Here is a 20,371-nt window from a genome sequence, read left to right as displayed (position 1 = left end):
ATATACATATGCATATACTTTGTATATGTAGCTAGGTAGGGTTATTCCTTGGAAAAGAAAACCATGCTCGGAAAGATGGAGGGTGAACAAAGGAGAGGAAGACTTCCAACAAGATGAACTGACACAGTGACTTCAGCAATGAACTCTAGCATGTTCATAGATCAGCCGTGAGTAGTATTCAGCTAGAGAGCACCTAACAACAATAACAGTGGATTTGAAGCACAAAAGTGGGCTCAAAGCAAAACTTCCTACAAACTAGATCAATAGGACTTTCTAGTCTATCTATCGAAATGGCTAAATATAAAGTTAACCAAAACATAACAATATCAAATAAGAGTAAAACTGTGAATCAATTGGAAATTTTGCTTATTTCTACTGGAAGTGCAATATGATACAACTTATGTTGTAAAAAGGGTTTTGCTTCCTTTTTCTTATACTTGGTAACATGCAGTTATCATCTGACTGCACACTTCCACTACTAGGAATTAAACCAAGTACAGTGAAAACCAATGTTGACCAAAAAAAAATATATTTATGGCATTTTGTTTGAAATAATCCAAACTTAGAAATAGCTCAATTATTAGTTAATTAGGGAATGGATATTAGTACTGTGACATCTCCATATAATGAAATACTGTAGTTAGAACTGACCTATAGGTGGCTCTCTAGCAAGGCTTCAGAGGCAACAGTTAATCACAGGGAGGAGACTGACCTTCTTTATCCTGAGGAGCTGCTGGTGGATTCAAACTGTGTGCCTTTGGGATAGCAAGGCAGCTTCTTATCACTAGGCTACCAGATCTCCCTACTAAAATGAAAAAGGATTAAATTGTTGATACACAGAACAAAAAGGACAAATCTCAAATGCACTATTCAAAGTGAAAGAAAAACCTCAAAAACCTCAAAACTACAGATACTATGCCTATGTTTTTATGAAATGCATGTGACAGTAAATTTGTAAGGGACAGGAAATAGGTCAGTGGTTGCCAATGGCTAGGGAATGAGGCAGATTAATTGCAAGAGTAGATGTATTTTTTGTGTGCTTACATTGTACCACCATCTTATTAAATCACTCCAAAACAATTTTCTTCCAATTCTCAGTAAATAATGAACTTTCAAATAATCATAGTTTGAATTCAGACCTTTTCTGGTAACCACTTCCCAATTCTGTCTCTCTTGGTTAGGATACAATTTTAGATGTTGTAAGTCAGCAAATGCATATTCATCTTAATCTTTAAGAAAATTGTATGCAAATTGATGAAATACAAGTGTAACTAATGTCAGCAACTAAAGACTCCAAATTATTACTTACCTAAATTGCTAATAAACTTACTTGTACATAAAACACTGAGAACGTTTTCTCTCTCTTAACATTTCACAGGATTTCTTTTATATTAAATTCCCACATTCTGTGTTAATTATAATGATTTACAAATATAGAAGAACACAACTTGGGGATATTATGAGTTAATAGTGATTCTATTATGGTAACACACTGACTTAAATTTTGCTTCTGAAAGTAATTATGATTGCAATATCATTATGAATTAAGACGCCTTGATAGTACGATGGAGACTAGTTTAAAGGTTAGAATTTCAGGCTAAACACTGAAGATTATTTATATGCATGAGTGAGGGATTATTAATTGTAGAGCCAGTATAACCCATAAAATGATTTTTTAATTACAAAAAATCCAAGCATTAACATACTTACTAAAGCATTCATCTTAAGTATGACCACTGTAAGCTGACATGTTATTAAGTTTGGCTAAAGGAAATGTTAGTATTGTGGTATACGGTTTTGTGTTTAAATTATTAAAAACAAGAGCACAGATCAAATGGAAACTATATTCAAAGAAATTTACATCTTAATGAAAAATAATAAATTATCAATCACCAAGCAGTTAGCATCCATAATAGAGGGTGGGGGGAAAGCCTAAAATCAGAACAATAGATGATACAAATAACTAATAGGAACAAAAATCCCTCAAAGAGAATGATATAAAAGACAAACTCAAGAAAGTCAAACATCAGACTGCATACTAAAAAAGGATTCTGTCATAGATATTAGTATCTAGAATAGTATACTATTATCTATATAATACTATATAATAATATCTACTAGATATCTAAAAGTATTCACTGGTATCCTGTATCTTGTATCCTGCAATTCTAGACATGAATTATCATTCATTTGTGTTAATAACCTCTTGACACAACCCAGGCATATCCCTCCTAAGATAGTTGAGAGAGATAATCAGAGGAAAAAGAGCAAGTGGGAATAAACTCTGACTCTTCTAAATGGTAGAAAGACATCAGTAATCCACAATATCATGTTTCAGAGGATAAAGCATTCTTTTCATCCAATCTTGTATCAGTAAAATCTATCAGAACTGAGATAAATCAGATGGATAGCTCTAAAGGAGTGAATCTGGGGATTCAACAAAGATTGACTGGTTACTACACTGAAAGCATTCCTCAATGATTACTTTTCATTAGTGAGAGAAAAGATTAAACTTGGAATTCAAGGCTAAGAGAATGCCAAAAGAGAAGATATTCATATTCTAGCTGCTATCTTTGAGAGTGATTTTTCTGAGTTATCTTACTCCTTGAAAAGAAGGAAAATATGTTGTTGTTAGATGTCATTGAGTCAACTATCACTCATAGAGCCTATGTTATTCTAGGAGTTACTGAGTGACATATTAATTAAGTACTTGGTTATTAACCAAAAGATTGGCACTTTTAGCCCTCCTTGAAGTACCCTGGAAGAAAGGGTCTGCTGTTCTACTGTTAAAAGGTGACAGGCTTTGAAAATCTAGTGGAACACAGTCCTACTGAAAACCACGTGGGGCTGCGTGAATCAATTTACAAATTGATTTCAAGTCTATTAAATGTTGCTAGTGGAGCAATTAATCACCTAGGAGGAAATGGTTCATCTTTATGCCATAAAGCAACTGGTGGATTCAAACCATGTACCTTTGAAATTGCAGCAAAACTTCTTACCACTAGCTATATATGTATATATGATAGTATGCACAGGAATCAGATTTATTACATCTGTGGAAGGAATCATTGGAGAAGTTCAATATCAGCAGTGAAAATTGGGCCAGGTGCTGATTGTGGAACAGATCATCAACTACTCATATGCAAGTTCAAATGAAAGCTAAAGAATGTCAAATCAAAACCACAGGGATCAAACTTTGATCTTGAGACTGTCCCACTGAATTTAAAAACCAACTCAGGAACAGGGTTGAGGACTTGAACTCTAATGTACAAAGAGCAAATGAGCTGTGGGAGGATATCAAGAATACTATGCATAAAGAATGCAAAAGGTCATTGCAAAGCAGCAGAAGAAGACGAGATGAAAGTGGATGTAAGAAAAGACTCTGAATATTACACTAGAGCATCAAGAAATCAAAGCAAAGGGAAGAAATCAAGAATTAATGAGCAGAATAGAAGATTCAAAGGGCAGCACAGGAACATAAAGGAAGGTATTACAATGAAATGTGCAAAGAATTAGAAAGTGAAACTCAAAAGGACAAAACTCACTTGGCATTTCTCAGGCTGAAGGAAATAAACTACAAATTCAAGCCTCAAATTGCAATACTTACGGATGCTATGGGCAGAATATTGAACAATCAAAGAGGTAACAAAAGAAGATGGAAAGAGTATATAGAGTCACTGTAGCAAAAAGAATTGGCTGATAGAGAAGAATTTCAAGAAACAATATATGATTAAGGTGCAATGGTGATGAAGGAGGACGTTCAGGCTGCTCTGAAAGACTTGGCAAAAATAAAGCCCCAAGCATTGATGGAATACTAATTGGTATATTTGAACAAACAGATGCTGCTCTGGACGTGCTCACCAGGTTATGCCAAGAAATCTAGAGGACAACTATGTAACCAATTGATTAGAAGAGATCCAATTATTTCTATTCTAAAAAAGGGTAAACTGACAGAGTGTGAAAATTATTATACTATATATCTCATATCACACACAAGTAAAATCTAGCTGAAGATTATCCAGAAACCTCTGGATTGACAGAACTACCAGAAATATAAGCAGGGTTTAGAAGACACTGTGGCACTAGAGATATTATCACCAATGTCCGATGGATCTTGGCAGAAAGCAAAGAGTACCAGAGGAATATATATCTGTGTTTCATTGACTATGCAAAGACATTTGACTGTGTGGATCACAACAAATTGTGGTTAACCTTGAGGAGCATGGGAGTCCCAGAGCACTTGTTTTGCTCATGTGAAATCTATACTTGGACCAGAAAGAAGTCCTTAGAACAGAGCAAGGAAACACTTCATGGATCAAAATCGGGAAGGAAATGTGTCAGGGATGTGTCCTGTCTCCATAACTTTTTAATCTAATATGCAGAACAGATCATTTGGGAGACTAGGATTTATGAGGACGAATATGGCATCAGGATTGGAGGAAGACTAATCAACAATTTATGTTATGCAGATGACACAACCTTGCTTGCTAAAACTGAGGAGGACATGAAGTGCTTGCTTCAGAAGGTCAAGGACTGTAGTCTTCAACATGGATTGAAGCACAATATCAAGAAGACAAAGACCATTACCACTGAGCCAACTGACAATACCATGATGGATGGAGAATGGATTGAAGTTGTTAGCAGTTACAGCTTGCTCAGCTCCACAATCAACACTCTTGACATCAGCAGTCAGGAAATCAAAAGACAAATTGTCCCTCCTTGCTACATGCCCAAAGTATATTAGATGAAGCTTCAGAATCCTTGCCTCCAAGGAGTAGCCTGATTTCATCTTTTATAGAACAAACCTGTTTGTTCTACTAGCAGTCCATGGTATATTCAATACTCTTCTCCAGCACCACAGCTCAAAAGGCATCAATTGTCCTTTAATCCCTAGTTACTGTTCAGCTTTCTGATGCACAGCAAGTAATTGCAAAGACCATAGCCTGGATCAAGCTCTTCTGTACTCTAGAATGGTCCCTGACAGTAGATTTTCCCAATGTAATTTGGCTTTTGATTTCCTGTCTGCTGGTACCAATAGTGTTGGATATATGTATATACACTGCAGGTTTGTTGTGATAAAACAGAGTACACTGAAATAAAAATGACAAAATATAAGCAAAACACTATACCTGGTTTTCATATATCGTGATGATGTCAGGTTCCATAAAATTCAATTCTATTCAGAACAACCCTATGTGACAAAGTAGAGCTGTTCCATAAGATGTTCTAGGTTGTAGTCTTTATATGAGCAGATCACTACATGTTTTTTCCAAAATGCTGTTTGTTGTTGTTGTTATGTGCTGTTGAGTTGCCTGCAACTCATGTACAACAGCCCTAAATCCTGCCCTATCCTGTGCCAATCTCACTTTCTTTGACACACTAACTCCCATTACCCCAGTCACTTAATCAATCCATTTCATTGAGGGTCTTCCTCTCCTGCGCTGTCCCTCCACCCTCCCAAGCATGATTGATGTTCCTCTCCAAGGACTGGTCCCTCCTTGCAACATGTCTAAAGTATGTCAGACGAAGTTTCAGAATCCTTGCCTCTCAGGAACAGCCTGGCTTCAGCCTCTCCAGGATGAACCTGTTTGTTTTCTTAGCAATCCACGCTGCTACTTGAATTATAAACATTTAGTAATCAACTGTCGTTGTTGTTGTTTAATGCCGTCGAGTCGTAGACGACTCATAGCGACCCTATGAACGAACAGCCTGAGCACTGTTCATACATAGAGTTTCCAGAGGCAAGCCACTTTGGAAATGGATGCCGCTCCTGCTTCCAGGTTAGTAATCAACTACTCAACCAAAACTAAATCCATTGTTCTTGGCTCACTTCCAGCTCATAGCAACTCTATGAGACAGAGTAGAAATGCCTTATAGTGTTTCAAAGTCTTAATATGTATAGACGTAGACTTTCACCGTTTCTGTACAGCAGCTTGTGGGTTCATGAAAATCTACCACCCTTCATTTAGAGTCATGTGCTTAACCACTTGCCTTATCCGGGCTCCTTATATTGTGATAAAATAAGGTTTTTACTGAAAATCATAAACTTATAAGTTACGTGTATAGGTATATTTTTCTGGACATTTCAAGAAAATAAAAAAGTCTTTAATAGCTTTTCTTTGATGTTCTCTATAATTGCTGAAGTATAGACATTATTATTTCATTATCTTCTTTTTTACCTGGTGTTTGATCTGAATTATGCTTGTAGTTATTCCATAAAATATGGCAAACTCATGACTTTCCACATTTAAAAAAATTATCTAAATTTGTAGCTGATCTAACAATAACAGAATGATTGTGCTATGGCTACACTACATGTTTTTTTCGAGGAGGGAATCACATCCCTTCTCACATACAGAAATAGATCTGAATTACATATTGCCGTGAAGTAGGTTACTAAGCTCTGGTACAGAAAGAATCACAGATTCGAGAAATCACAGAATCCTACACATTAAAGCGTATAAAAGCTTTCCCTTTTCCACACTTACCTGAGTTTCTTACTCTTCAAAGATCTTCAAATATAGCAGTGCATCCTTTATGAAATAAGGCACTTTTATTCCACCTAAAACCTGCACGGGGCAACTGAAGAACTCATGTCATGTTCCTGTAATGGTCATATTAGTATGTTCAAAATAGCCATCCTTCTCTTTCTCACTCATTATTTTTATATACATCATTACTTGAAATAATAGACATTAAGAGACTGAGATCAACTTGTTCAGTAACTCCAAACAAGCCTCAACAAAATCAAATTTCAAATCTTTCAAATATATACATAATAATATCCAGTACTTATCAAATTGGAAATCAATACTAAGTCTTGGAATTTGCTGGAATGGTTCAAAATTTGCTTTTAAAATAAACTGTCAATTGCATATGCCAAACAATGTGCCAATACCTCACAAGACCTTCCCAGCTAAGTAACGAGTCCTGATTGCATAGGATGGTTTGTGTTGGGCTGTAAGGTCAGTGGTTCAAATCCACAAACTTCACTAAAGGAGTAAGATACGGAATCTCTCCCTGTAAAAATTTGCAGGCAAGGAAACTCACTTGAAGAGTCTCCAGAAGTCAAAACTGACTCAAATACATAGGATTCCTAACTAAGTAGATCTTCAGCTACTTTTTATCTTTTCCCCCATGTTCTCTTCATGGTGAGAACATTGGAAATTAAACATCAGAGATAGCTGCATTCAAATTATTGATGTGAATACCACAGATTGGAGTGTGAGAAGAGATCTTTATCATTATATAGTAATAAAAAAAAATAAATAAAACCTCTACACTTTAACATAGGGAGTTCTGGTGGCCTAGTGGTAAGAAGCTGTGCTGCAGTTCCAAAGGCATGATGTTCAAATCCATTAGCTGCTCCATGTAAGAAAGACAGGCAATCTCTTCCCGTGTGATTAATTGCCTCTGAAAACCCATCAGATGGTAAGCTATGGATCGGTTCTGATTCAGTGTTATAGTGCGTGCGTGCGCGCGCACCGCGCGCGCGCACACACACACACACACACACACTCTAACATCTACTTTAAGTGCTGTATATTTTACCAAAGAATAAACTATAATCTTGTCCTCTAAGATTTTACAGTCTAAACACAGAGAAAATATCCTATATGAGGTGAACTTAATACTACAATTTAAGTTCAATCACTCACTTAAGTGCCGTTAACTGTAAATGTAGAAATTATATATAGTAGTTCTGGGTACATTTGTAACCAAACTGAAGGGGCTAGAAATTTAAAATTAAAAACTCTAATTTTTTGTGTCAAGTAGGATCTGACTCATAGATGCACCATAAAAGAAAGAAATGTTTACTGTAAACTTATTATGCAGGGTATCTTGTCCAGTTACACATACACATAGGGTTCTGGTGGCAAAATCTGTAGCATGTTGCCTTGATAACCTAGGAAATATGTTTCTCTGGTGGCGCCAACCCACCAGGCTCTCCTTGGGAGAAAGATGAGCAGTCTTTTCCTGTTAAGGTTTGTTGTTCTGGGCCATGGAGTCAGAACTGAGTCATAGCTGACCCTTAGAGCAGGTTTTCAGAGGCAGTAAATCACATGGGAGAAGTTTGGCCACCCTTGTTTCATGGAGCATTCAGCAGTTTTGAATCATGCCCCTTTGGGATTGCAGCACAGGAACCCTGGTGGAACTTATGCAGTGGCTTTTAGTGAGTGGGTCGCATGGAACAACACGCAGGAACAATTCTAAGACTTTGTTCACACCAGCCACAATTAATGTGTTATTTCATTAGTTGGTCAATCCTCTCTGAAATTTGATGAGTTGAGTGTTAATGTTCTACTTTTGAAAGAAGGAAGCTGTGCTCAAGGAGGTAAAGTCACAAACCTGTGTTTGCTCAGGAAGTGGGGCATGGTGAAACCCGGCTGGGTGACTGCAGCTTACCCCTGTGCTGTGACACTGTGTACAGCGTGGTGGTGGCACACCCAGTCTCAGGGTCCTGAGAGAAATATGTGATGTTAACATCCCTTTATAAAAGGGTTAAGGGCTCATTTTCTTTACCACCATAATCTGCTTTTACAGTTAGTAAGCAAATTATATATTTTAAATTGTTCATTTTATAGCTATCTAGCAAGATATATTTTAAAACTAAATATATACATATATATATATATACACACACACATATATATATATATATGGTTCAAATATTAAGTCTTTCAAAACTATTGTTTCTAATTTTATTAAAATTCATGTCTTGTGCCATCAATTTTTTTTAAAAAAAACCCTTCAATTTGCCTTTTTTATAGCCAAATGTGTTGGTATTACGCACAAGAATTTTTTTTATGACAAAATAATCAGCACAAACAGATTCTTTTGGGAAAAGATAAATTACACTCGCATGCTTGTTTCTAATGGATAACTCTACAATACTACTTATTTCTGTACTTTAACTGTGACCTTGGAAGAGAATTCTGAGATAAGACATGAAGCTCTTTATTTCTAAAATTTTCTTCCTAAAAGTTCTTTTATGAAATAATTTCCAATTTTACACTAGATTAAACTACTCAGTGGTTTTCACAGCAATTTTTATTGACTCTCTGAAGCTAGGGTTTTGGGTGGAGAATAAGAATCCTTTTCCAGCAGTTGCACATGATCACTTCCCAAGTGACTCTGTTTTCTAGTTTTGAACAAAGAAAAGATTATATTTGAATTTGAACTTACTAGTACAGTATATGGAGCTCTGGTGATATAGTGGCAAAGAGGTATACGCCAATTCAAAGGCATTCATTCGATCTAATCTACCAGCTGTACCTCAGTAGAAAGATGTAAAATCTCTTGTATGATATACAGCCTTTGAAAACCTGCTGGAGAGTCATCTATGAGCCAGTTTTAATTCAACTGTGCATAACAACTACAACAGAAAAATAGTAACTGGGGCAATGGGTATCAGAATCAGTGAGACTGGCTCAAGGTAGGGTGGGCTTCGGAGCTGCTGTACATAGGGTCGCAGGTGACTCAACAACACATCATAACAACAACAACATCTCAGATATCAATGATTATTCTCCAAAAGTGATGTAACAGTTTTTAAAGTGTCTTCATAATATAACCAACATTCAAAATAATCCATTCACATGATAGAAAGACAAGATTCTGAGTCAGACAGACTGGACTGACTGAAATTCTAGATCAGGTGATAATAAGTCATAGTTCTCACTATCTGGTTTAAGGCACTACATATTGGGCTGCTTCCTAAAAGGTCACTAGCAGGAATCCACCAACCATTCTGTTGGAGAAAGATGAGGCAGTTTCCTACTCTGATGATTTGCAGGGAATCCAGTAAGTTACCCAACTCAAGGCTGCTGAGCCAGAACCAACTCTTTCAAATGCAAAACAGATGGGAGGAGATTGCCAGTCTTCCTCTCACAGATCTCCCCTTGGTGGGTTGAAAGTGTTAGTGAGGGGCCACTTTTGGCTGGCAGCACACCATCCTATAGGTTATGAGGCTATGCCATCAGAGTTCCCCTTAAAGGACCGCAAGGAGTCAAAATAAATAGGACTCAGTGGTTTGGTGAGAATCTGGTTTTTCTAAGCCCTCACTACAAATAAAGATTAAAGCAACTAACACATTGTCTGAGTTCTGGAGGCCTGGTAGGCTAAGAGTTGTGCTGTCAACTCAAGGGCATGCACTTTTAATCCACCAGCTTCTCTGTGGGTAAAAGATGGGCAGTGCCTTCTCATACAACTGTTAGCCTGAAAATCCACTGGATAATCAGCTATGAGTTGGTTTTGACTCTATGGAAATTAGAACACTATAGAGAAAGAAAGAAGGAAGGGTGCAAGGGGTGAAGGAGGGAGAGAGAGAGAGAGAGAGAGAGAGAGAGAGAGAGAGAGAGAACAAATTTTATAGCACAGTGTACACACTGATCTAATATTTTGGTGGAGGGTGAAAATTTAACAAGTTATGGTAAAGATATACATTATCCATTAATAAATGGACTATTTGTTTAGGAAACTCCTGTAGCAATGTTTTCTTCTATCTTCTTTGGAGCCAGATGCTAAATTTATGTTGGGGGTGCGGGTATGGATATTAAACCCATGTCAGTGCTACACAGGAATAGTGTGTGGATATTCTTGGAAAGAGGCTCACTCAAGTGACACACCTTGGCCTCTTTTCTTTTGTTAAGTAAATTAAATATTTTGCTTAAGATTTGCAGTAGAAAACTTACTTGAGGCTTTTAAGATTTTAAAGCTAATGCTAAGTCTGTGAATCTAAACTTAGCATATTTAATTTTTTTTTAAAGCTTACCATGCTAGCAACTCTACGTGAAAATTCTGGGGACACAGGAACTAACATTTTTAAATGACAATTCAACTGCCTCAGCAGTAAACATGTGAAAAACAAAGTAAAAATAGAGATGCTTATCTGCCTGCATCTATTTCTCATGCAAAAAATATAATGTAGCTGTTAGAAAACTGTTTTGTGTTGTTTCCCTAAAAGCATTTAAAAGGTCTCATTCATTTCAGTTTTCTTTTAAGGTATGTGTCCAAAAGGCATTGGGATTTTATTCAACAGAGGAATAAAGATCAAAACTAAAGCTACAATATCAGGTTTTTAAAGATGTCAAATCTCAACAGCACTAAACCAGTGCTCCATTGTTCCTTATGTTATTCTTATTTTGTAAGTACTCAAACAGCCTGTGCAATTCTTCACTGCTTCTTTTCTGCGATGATTTCCTTTTCAATGATTTAGACAGTCTATTCTCAAAAGCAATGCTCAGAAATCCAATTATCATTCCACCACCACACTTTTGTAAGCCCAGAGAATTAAACCAAGCAGTAAGCTGCTTCTTGCCCCTTCTTGACATCTCTCACCAACGTACTCCACATTTTCCTATCAAAAGGGGTTTCAGTTTTATTTTCTTTTGCCTGGTTTTTATTGGATAAGAAAACACGTCCATAACCTACTCAAAAACAAACAAGGGGAAAGTATAAATCTATAGGATGAAAATGCCAGGGTAACTAGCCCCCTAAAATATGCACTTTTTTTTAAAAGCAGTATTTAATTCTATCCTCCTTTAAAAAATAAAATTCCATATGTATTAGTTGGAAGCAGGAGTGGCATCCACTTCCTAAACATGCCTCTGGACACTCTGTGAACTGATAAATGTGAATAGTTACAGAAAGGCTTTAGGCCTTTTGTTCATGGGGTCGCTATGAGACGTGCTCGACTCTACGACAATTAACAACAAAAGAATTAGTAGAAGTGTGAAATATGAATATTAAAAACTAATTACTTTTACATTTAACTTCTGGTTTTCCAAACAAATTAAGACATTTAGAGTAAAATTTGCTATGGTAACTATGAAAGGCAACATTCCCATTTTCATATGCTTCTTTTCAGAATTCTTCCATAACCAGAATATATATATGTGGATGTGTTTACCTCTGAATGTTTCTGGGTTCATCTGAGCATGTATGTGAGGGCCAATATAAATAAAGGTTAGAAAAATTACACAGATATTACAGTAAACTTTCTAATTGAATTTCTGGAGGCAGCAGAGAAAGATACTGACAAAGGGTCAAGGAAAGAGAGAAATCTTTAAGTGGATTAAGGCTGACTAAATCCATTTACAGCAAGAACTCTGTGTTTAAGATTTTGTTTACCTACAAACTATTTCTGATCAAGCTGAACTCTAAAAAGGACAAGATAATGTAAATCACATGAAGGCTAAATTTGAATTGAGGCCAATTTCTCACAGTTTATTTTAGAATGAAACTAAGATGTTTAAAGGGTACCTCAGAGATAATGGGAATATTCTGACTACAGAGTCAGAAGCTCTCATGACAATGACCATTTTGCCTCATTGATTGCAGTTGTAAATTATCACCAGTCTTGGGATAGAAAATGTATAAAACAAATAAAGAAAGAAAAATAAAGTATAATTAATACACTCAGACTTTAGACAGCATCTACAGTTCTTTATTTTTAGTTCTTTTAGTTTCAACTTAAACCAGCAATACACTGTACCACTGTATATTTTGTGTATATATGTAACTCTGGTGTGCCCACTTGCTGTACAGAGGTAACTTGAGGTCGCTGTGAAGCCAAACACTGATGAGCCAAATGCGAGATTATCTACCCATCGTGGAGTGTTTGGTGGAGCTCCCCGATTAAAACAAGCTTGGAAGTAGGAGTGGCATTCACTTCTGTAAATAGCTTGCCTCTGGAAACCTTATGAACTTGGAGAAAGGACGAAAGTTATACAGGTGTCCAGGACTTTCGTTCATAGGGTTGCTATGAGTCGCCTACAACTCGAAGGTACTTAACAACAACAACAACAACAACAACATTTGTATCTCCAGAATATCAACATCCTGTGTGAAGAAATTGCTCTTCCAATAGCTCCTGTATTTCAGGTAAGGAACTGAGGATACATATTTTATACTAGAAACATGGATTTAAAATAATATACTTAAGACACATTTTACCTTGATCTTGGTCAATGTCTTTTTCCTTGGAAAGAGGACAGGCAATCTCCCATGCCAGTCACAGTATCTGAAATTCTGCTGGAGAACCAGCTGTGAGTTCGTTCCAACTAACTCAAAGGCATCAAGCAACAACCACCTTTTATGTCACACAGGGAGTAATACAGCTATTAAGCCCTGATTTCTTGTGTGCTATCAAGTTGGACCCGACCCATAGCTGACCCTCCACTGTATTTTCAGAGGTGGTCAATCACTCAGGAGAAGACTGGACATCCTTCTCCCGTTTGCCCAGAATAAGGAGTAAAAATAACTGACTTGCTCCGTTGTTAACCAAGCAGTTGTTTGGTTGTCAGTTTGAGTCTACTCAGAGGCACCTTGGTAGGAAAGTTTGGTCATTGATATATAAAAAACTAATGCTGCAACATTACTAAGAAAAGTACTGTTCTGACATGGGATCACTATGACTCAGAGACAACTGGACTGTAACAACTAGCATAGAAGAGAAATCCAGGCAGAGTACCAACACAAGAGAATTCTGAAAGGGACCAACGTTCATTATCTTACTTTAGAAAACACAATCAAAGAGGGGAAAAATCCCAAGGTGTGGAGAACGGAGTAAAGTCAGGGACTGGAGTGAAGAGTCAGAAGTCTGGTTAAGTCTTGTTATGTGCTTTTACGAGCTGATTCGCCAGTGGATTTTCAGAGGCTATAAATAGCGTGAGAGGAAATTGCTCAGCTTTCTCCTATGGAGCAGTTTGTGGATATGAACCACATGCCTTTGGGATTACGGTGTAATTCATTACCCACTAGATCATGAGAACTCAAATTAATGTAATAACAAAGGCCAAATAATTTACAAGCCATCTCTTCTAGTGTCTTTAAAAACACAGTCTTCTCCATTTCCTATAATTGCCATTTTGCAATTTTGAATATCTGGTGTCTAACCTCCATTGTGGTTTTTACTAAATCTCATTTTCATTGCCTTCGAGTCAGAGCTGTCTCCTAACTGAACATCCAGTGGGTTTTTGAGAGCTATCAATAATACAGGAGGAAACTGCTTCTTTTCCTCCCTCAAAACCACTGGTAGATTCAAATTACCAGAGAATTGCACCTTTGGATCAGCAGTGCTACTCTCTGTGGTCTAGACCACTAGAACAAGGCCATCAAAATCAGTGAAATGGCCTGGGTGTCAAGGATATGTATGGGGAGGCTTTTGTGACTATGTTGTTATGTGCCGTCAAGTTGCCTGTGCCAGCCTCACTGTCTCAGACACCCCAAACCCCATTACTCCAGTCACTGAATCAGTCCACCTCATAGAGAGTCTTCCTTTCATGCGCTGTCCCTCCACCCTCTCAGGTATGTCCCTCTCCAAAGACTGGTCCCTCCTCACAACATATCCAAAGTATGTCAGATGAAGCTTCAGAATCCTTTCCTCCAAGGAGCAGCCTGGTTTCACCCTCTCCTGGATAAACTTGTTCATTTCCTTGGCAGTTCCTGATACATTCAATACACTTCTCCAGCACCACAGCTCAAATGCATCATTTCTCCTTCTGTCATCCCTAGTCATTGTCCAGCTCTCTGATGCATAGTAAGTAATGGCAAAGACCATGGCCTGTATCAGGTGCACCTTAGTCTCCAGAGTGACGCCGTTGTTCTTCAGTACTCTGAAGAGGTCCCTAACAGCAGACTTTCCCATTGTGATACATCTTTTAATTTCCTGGCTGCTGCTGAAAAATAAAAATAAATAACTGTCCCTCTGTACTTTTGACAATTTGTTGTTAGGTTCTGTGGAGTCACCTGCAACTGAAAGCAATCCTGTGCATAAAAGAAAAATCCCTGCCTGAAATGGTGCCACCCTTACAATCCCCACTCTTCTTTAACACCCGTTGTTGCTTTAACTGTGTCAATCTTTTCTTGAAGTATCCTTCTCTTCCAATGACCCTCTACTTCTCCCAACAAGATGTTCCTCCCCACCCACCCCCAAGGAATGGCCCTTCCTGATAACATGCCTAAAGTATGTGAGATAAAGTTTTAACATTCTTCCTTTTAAGAGGTACTCTGATTGTATATCTGTCAAAACATATTTATTTTTCCTTTTGGCAGTCCATGGTATATTCAATATTCTTTGCCAACACCAGAATTCAGAGGCATTAATTATTCTTTGGTCTTCCTTATTCATTGTCTAATTTTCACATGTATATGAAGCAAATGAAAATACAGTGGCTTGGGCCAGAGGCACCTTAATCATTACACTAACATCATTGCTCTTCCGTATTTTAAAGAGAACTTGTCAGGAAATTTCCCACAATGCAGTGTATTATTTCATGTCTTGATGGCTACTTCTCCTGGTGATGACACTGGATCCAAGTAAAATTAAATAAATGACAACTTCAATTTTTTATTCATTTATCATGACATTGTGTATTTCGCTTGTGAGGACTTTTATGGCTTTTTTTGATGCTGATGTGCAATCCATACTGAAAGCTATTTGATCTTCTTCAGTAAATGTTTGAAGTCTTCACTTATTCCCAGCACCAAACTGTTTTATGTGCATATCGGAGGTTATTTATGAGTATTCCTCCAATTCTGATGCTATATTCTTTTTTATTCAGTACAGCTTCCTGAATTATTTGCTCAGCATACAGATTAAATAGAAGTGGTGAAAGGATACAGCACTGAAACATGCCTTTCCTAATTTTAAACTGCATGGCATTCACTAGTCCTGTTTGAGCAACTGAATCTTGCAATCTTTAATTACTTATCTCAATGACCGTCAAGATGCTGCTACAATGTCATACAGTAATGATCAAACGTAGACTTAACTGTCACCTGAGATTCTGTCAATAGCTGATTTTACTTTCTAGTCACTTGATTTGTTCTAACCAACAAGCATATGCATATCCTGCTATTTAACAACTGATGCTGTAATTTTAATCTACTGTTTAACTGATAGCATTTCATTTTTCGATTGACATCCTTTGGAGTGGCAAGAAAGTCACAATAGTATGTTAAGCTTGACACTTATCCAGAAAGAAAACTTTAGAATTGCTTTTCTGCAAAATTATACAGGAGAATCTTTAAGAGTACATGAAGTCTTGCTAAAAGTGTAATATTCCACCACAGTTAAGACCATAAATTTGTATGAGTCCTCAGTGCAGGCCCAGAAATGGAAGTCATTTGAGTAAGGCAGGCTTAAAGATGATGACACCCTTGCAGAATGGGGTAAAGAAATTGAAAGCTGCTAACAGACAGTGATTTCCATGCAGAACAGATAAAGGAACGGACAGCATGATCTGAGAGATTTCACCATATAGGAAGGAGGGGCGAAATAACTCATTGCCCACAAACTAATTTCAACTCCAAATGACCTTTTATTGGGTTTCTAAGATTGCAAATCTTAATAGGAAAAGACTGATTCTTTTCTCCCAAGGACTGTGTGGTAGATTCGAACCAAAAGAGACTTCAGATATTTTTGATAAAAAGTACACCACCATAATGCCCAAGTTACCAGGGTTCCTACATAGACAGAAGGCTGGGCTTAAGTCTGGACAACAACAAAGAACATTGAGGAGTTCACTGTATCTTCCTTGAACTTCACTGTTGTCATGTTATAGGAAGGAAGAAAATCACATCTGCCATTCAAGGAGTCAAAGGAAATGTATAAAGGCCAGAACTCATTTCACTCAGGCAAAAATATGTGGGAATTTGTTAAGAGAAGAAGGAGGCAGATATAGTATCAGAAGGCAGTTCTGAATAACACAATAAAAAAAGGGGAAAAGAAAGGTCAGAACTGAACTGCAAGAAGTTGGTATCTGAAAGTAGGTGGAAAGACGTTCCATTAATGGAAAGAGGATCTAAATATAAAGCTTGGAGACTAAATTTCAGGTTGCGAGCATGAATGTGTGTGGAGACCAGCAATCAGTAGTACGACTAGAGCAAGGAAACACTGCATGGTTCAAAATCTGGGATGTGTCCTTTCTCCATAACTTTTTAATCTATACGCAAAAGAGATCATGCAGGAGACTGGATTTTATGAAGAAGAATGTGGCATCAGGATCAGAGGAAGACTCATCAACAACCTGCATTATGCAGATGACACAACCATGCTTGCTGAAATTGAGGAGGACTTGAAACATTTTCTGTAGATGGTCAAGGACTGCAGTCTTTCACTCTAGCGTGCATTTCAACATCAAGAAAATGAAGATTCTTATCAGTAAGGCAATTGGAAGCACCGTGGTAGATGGCAAAGAGATTGAAGCTATTAACAATTTTGTCTTGCTCAGATACACAACACTCATGGAATCAGCAGTCAGGAAATCAAAAGAAGAGTTATACTGGGAAAGCTTGCTGTCAGGGAACTTTCCAGAGCCCTAAAGAGCAACAATGTCAGTCTAGAGACTAAGGTGCACCTGATCCAGACCATGATCTTTTTAATTACTTGCTATGCACCAGAGAGCTGAACAATGAATAAAGATAACAGAGGAAGAATTGATGCCTTAGAGTTGTTGGTGCTGGCGAAGAATATTAACATGCTATGGACTTCCAAAAGAACAAACAGATCTGTACTGTAGAAGGTGAAACCAGGTTGTTTCTTGCAGGAAAGGATTCTGAAACTCTATTTCAGATACTTTGGGCATGTTACCACGAAGGACCAGTTCTTGGAGAAAGACATATACTTTGAAATGTGGAGGATCAGTGCTGGAGAGAAAAGCCCTGAATGCAATGGATTGACACAGTGAATGTAGCAATAGGGTCAGATCTGTTAGAGACAATGAGGTTGTTTTAAGATAGAGCAGGGTTCAGAGCTGTTTTTATAGGATTGGTATGAGTCACAGTTAACTATACAGCACATAACAACAACCAACAAGGAAGAACATGAAATCGTCATTGGGAGGGGAAACCCACTTTTTTTTCTATATTTTATTAATTTTCATAAACATTTACAGAGATTTTGGGTTTCCATTCATTCATTGTTGTACTATTCCCTCTACCCTCCTCCCAGTTTGTTCTTGTTCAAATGCCACAGTGCTTGTCAAAGCCAGTTCTGATTAATCTTCTTTGTCAGTGTGTCCTTTGCCATTCCCTATCACTCCTCCCTGAGAGAGACTTCACCCTGAGTCATAAGGAAAAGGGGATGGCGTATTCTCTTAGCTACTTCCTGCTGAAAAGGGATGCTGCGGGTTTCAGGGTGAAGATCTTCTCTCACTACTCTAAAGGGCCCCTTTGGCAGTAGGAAACACATAGACTATTATGGAGATTGATTTTGGAATTTAGATGCAAGGGAAACCCACTTTTGTTATAATATCAATGTTTTAATTTAAGAAGAGGTAGGAGAAAGAACACAGTCTTACTATTTATTTAGTCTTGCATCAGAATTTCCCCTCTTTTTGCTAAACTGATTCTTATGTCATACTGATATTGTCTGACAGTGTGAAAATTTAATTGTCATTAAATACTTACACTACTAGCTAAAGCTTATTCAGTGCCAAACTGTTCCTGTAAAGATTACAGTCTAGAAAACATATCAAGCACTTTTACAACATTACATAAGGAAGTCAAGATTCAACAGCTGACTCTAAGATAACTAACAAGAACCACAACCCTTGATTAAGTAAGGAACTGTGGTATTAATTTTACTTATTATTTTTTATTATTATAATTTTACTGCATTATTTTATTCCATAAGATATCGAAGAAGTATGGATTATTCCCACTTTACAAATCAGGAAACAGATACAAATGTCCAAAGTCATATAATCTGTAAATAATAGAGTTAGAATTCAAGCCTATCCATCCTTACTTCAGATTTTATACTTTGAACATCATACCAGAGGAGTCCTTGTATCATACTCTATAAATCTTGTCAATTCTGAGTACTGGGTACTTTAATCAGAATATAAAGAGGTCAGCAATTACTTGTGTGTCAGGATAACCAAAAGATTTATTACGGGATGAATTTATCTTCTCATATTTCCTTTTACCAATTGATCATCCCCTCTTTGGTCACTTGTGAGGGAGAGGTGTTAAAAATATTTTTATCTTCAAGAAGAACGGAGAAGAAAAGCAGAATTCTTGTCTTTTATATTCTAAAATCTAAGGTGATGGCATGACAGAGAGAATTTAAAGAAAATTCACTAGGATTTTAATTTATTCCCAGTTCAAAGAAGAGAGGGGTTTTCTAGAAGTAGAGAGTTATGGAAGAGACAATACTGGGAATAAGTATAAATACAAAGCATGTCTCTGACATCACTCCTTGGTGTTGCCTGTCTCCTTCTCTGAGAGTTAACCATTCCCCACTCCTATCTCAGTTTCAAAAGTCAGCAATCTAAAACAATGACCTATATGATGGTATAAAATCAAAACACAGCACATACTGTATTTATACAGTGTAAGGAGTTCACTCCAAGTAAGGAATGTATTTTCTATTTCTTCCAGTGGCTTTTTTCTCAAGGTATTTTCCATAAGTAAACTAATTAGCACCGGTGTAAAAATGCCTTGAAGGGAGGACATGGAAGGCAAACAATTCGGGTTAATGTAGGGTTGCTGTGGTTGGTGTTAGGTGCCACAAACTCAAGTACAACTTAAAGTGACCAACAGATCTGGACCCTGTCCTATCCTGAGCCATCCTCACAATTTCTGACACACTCAAGCCCACTGCAGCAGTGACTGTGTCAGCCTGCCTGCCTGGGGCTCTTCTGCTCCTTTGCCATCTTTCCACCTTCCCAAGTCTTCTCCAAGAACATGAGGTTCCTCTTCAAGGAGTAACCTCTCCTAACAACATGCCCAAAGCATGTGAGTTGAAATTTCATTATCTTTGTCTTCAAGAAACACTCTGGCTGGACCTTCTCCATGACATATCTGTTTGTTCTTTAGAAAGTCAAATGGGACAATTGACACTCTTCTCCAACACCACAATTCAAAGCCATCAGTTCTTCTGGTCATCCTTGATCATTGTCCAGCTCTTGGACGCACAGCAAGTGAATGAAAGAACATGGCCTGAATCAGGTACACCATAGTACTCAAACTGGCATCACTGCTCCCCAAGTAATTTGGAGAGGTCCTTGACCACAGACTTTATCAGAGCAATATGTCTCCTGATATCCTGACTGCTAATACCAAGTGTATTGATTGTGGATCCAAATAAGATGAAGTCATTGGCATTCTCATTCTTCTCTCCATCCATCATGATGCTGTCTATTTGTGCATTGTCTGTTTCTTCCAATGGCTTTTTGCTTAAAGTATTTTCCATAACTAAGCTGCAGCCTTCAGCATGGACTAAGGCTCAACGTCAAGAAGACAAAGATTCTCGCCACTGGATCAATTGGCAGCGTCAGGATGGATGATGAAGAGATTGAGAGTGTTCACAGCTTCACTTTGCTCGGCTCCACAGTTAACACTCTTGGTACCAGCAGTCAGG

At 37.5% G+C, this 20,371-nt stretch overlaps 1 protein-coding gene across 2 annotated transcripts in view; it reads right to left on the bottom strand.

The window, feature by feature from the left end:
• The window catches only part of LOC102863830 (RNA-binding Raly-like protein-like), a 973,734-nt gene that overhangs the window by 645,242 nt on the left and 308,121 nt on the right, over window positions 1-20,371 (bottom strand). The gene's annotated exons all lie outside the window — the stretch shown is intronic.

Source organism: Elephantulus edwardii, unplaced genomic scaffold (genome assembly GCF_000299155.1).
Source record: "Elephantulus edwardii isolate Elephantulus edwardi_28Jun2011 unplaced genomic scaffold, EleEdw1.0 scaffold00008, whole genome shotgun sequence".
In the NCBI taxonomy this organism is placed as follows: domain Eukaryota; kingdom Metazoa; phylum Chordata; class Mammalia; order Macroscelidea; family Macroscelididae; genus Elephantulus; species Elephantulus edwardii.
Note: the sequence above shows the minus strand (reverse complement) of the source record. Positions and strands in the feature narration are given on the sequence as shown.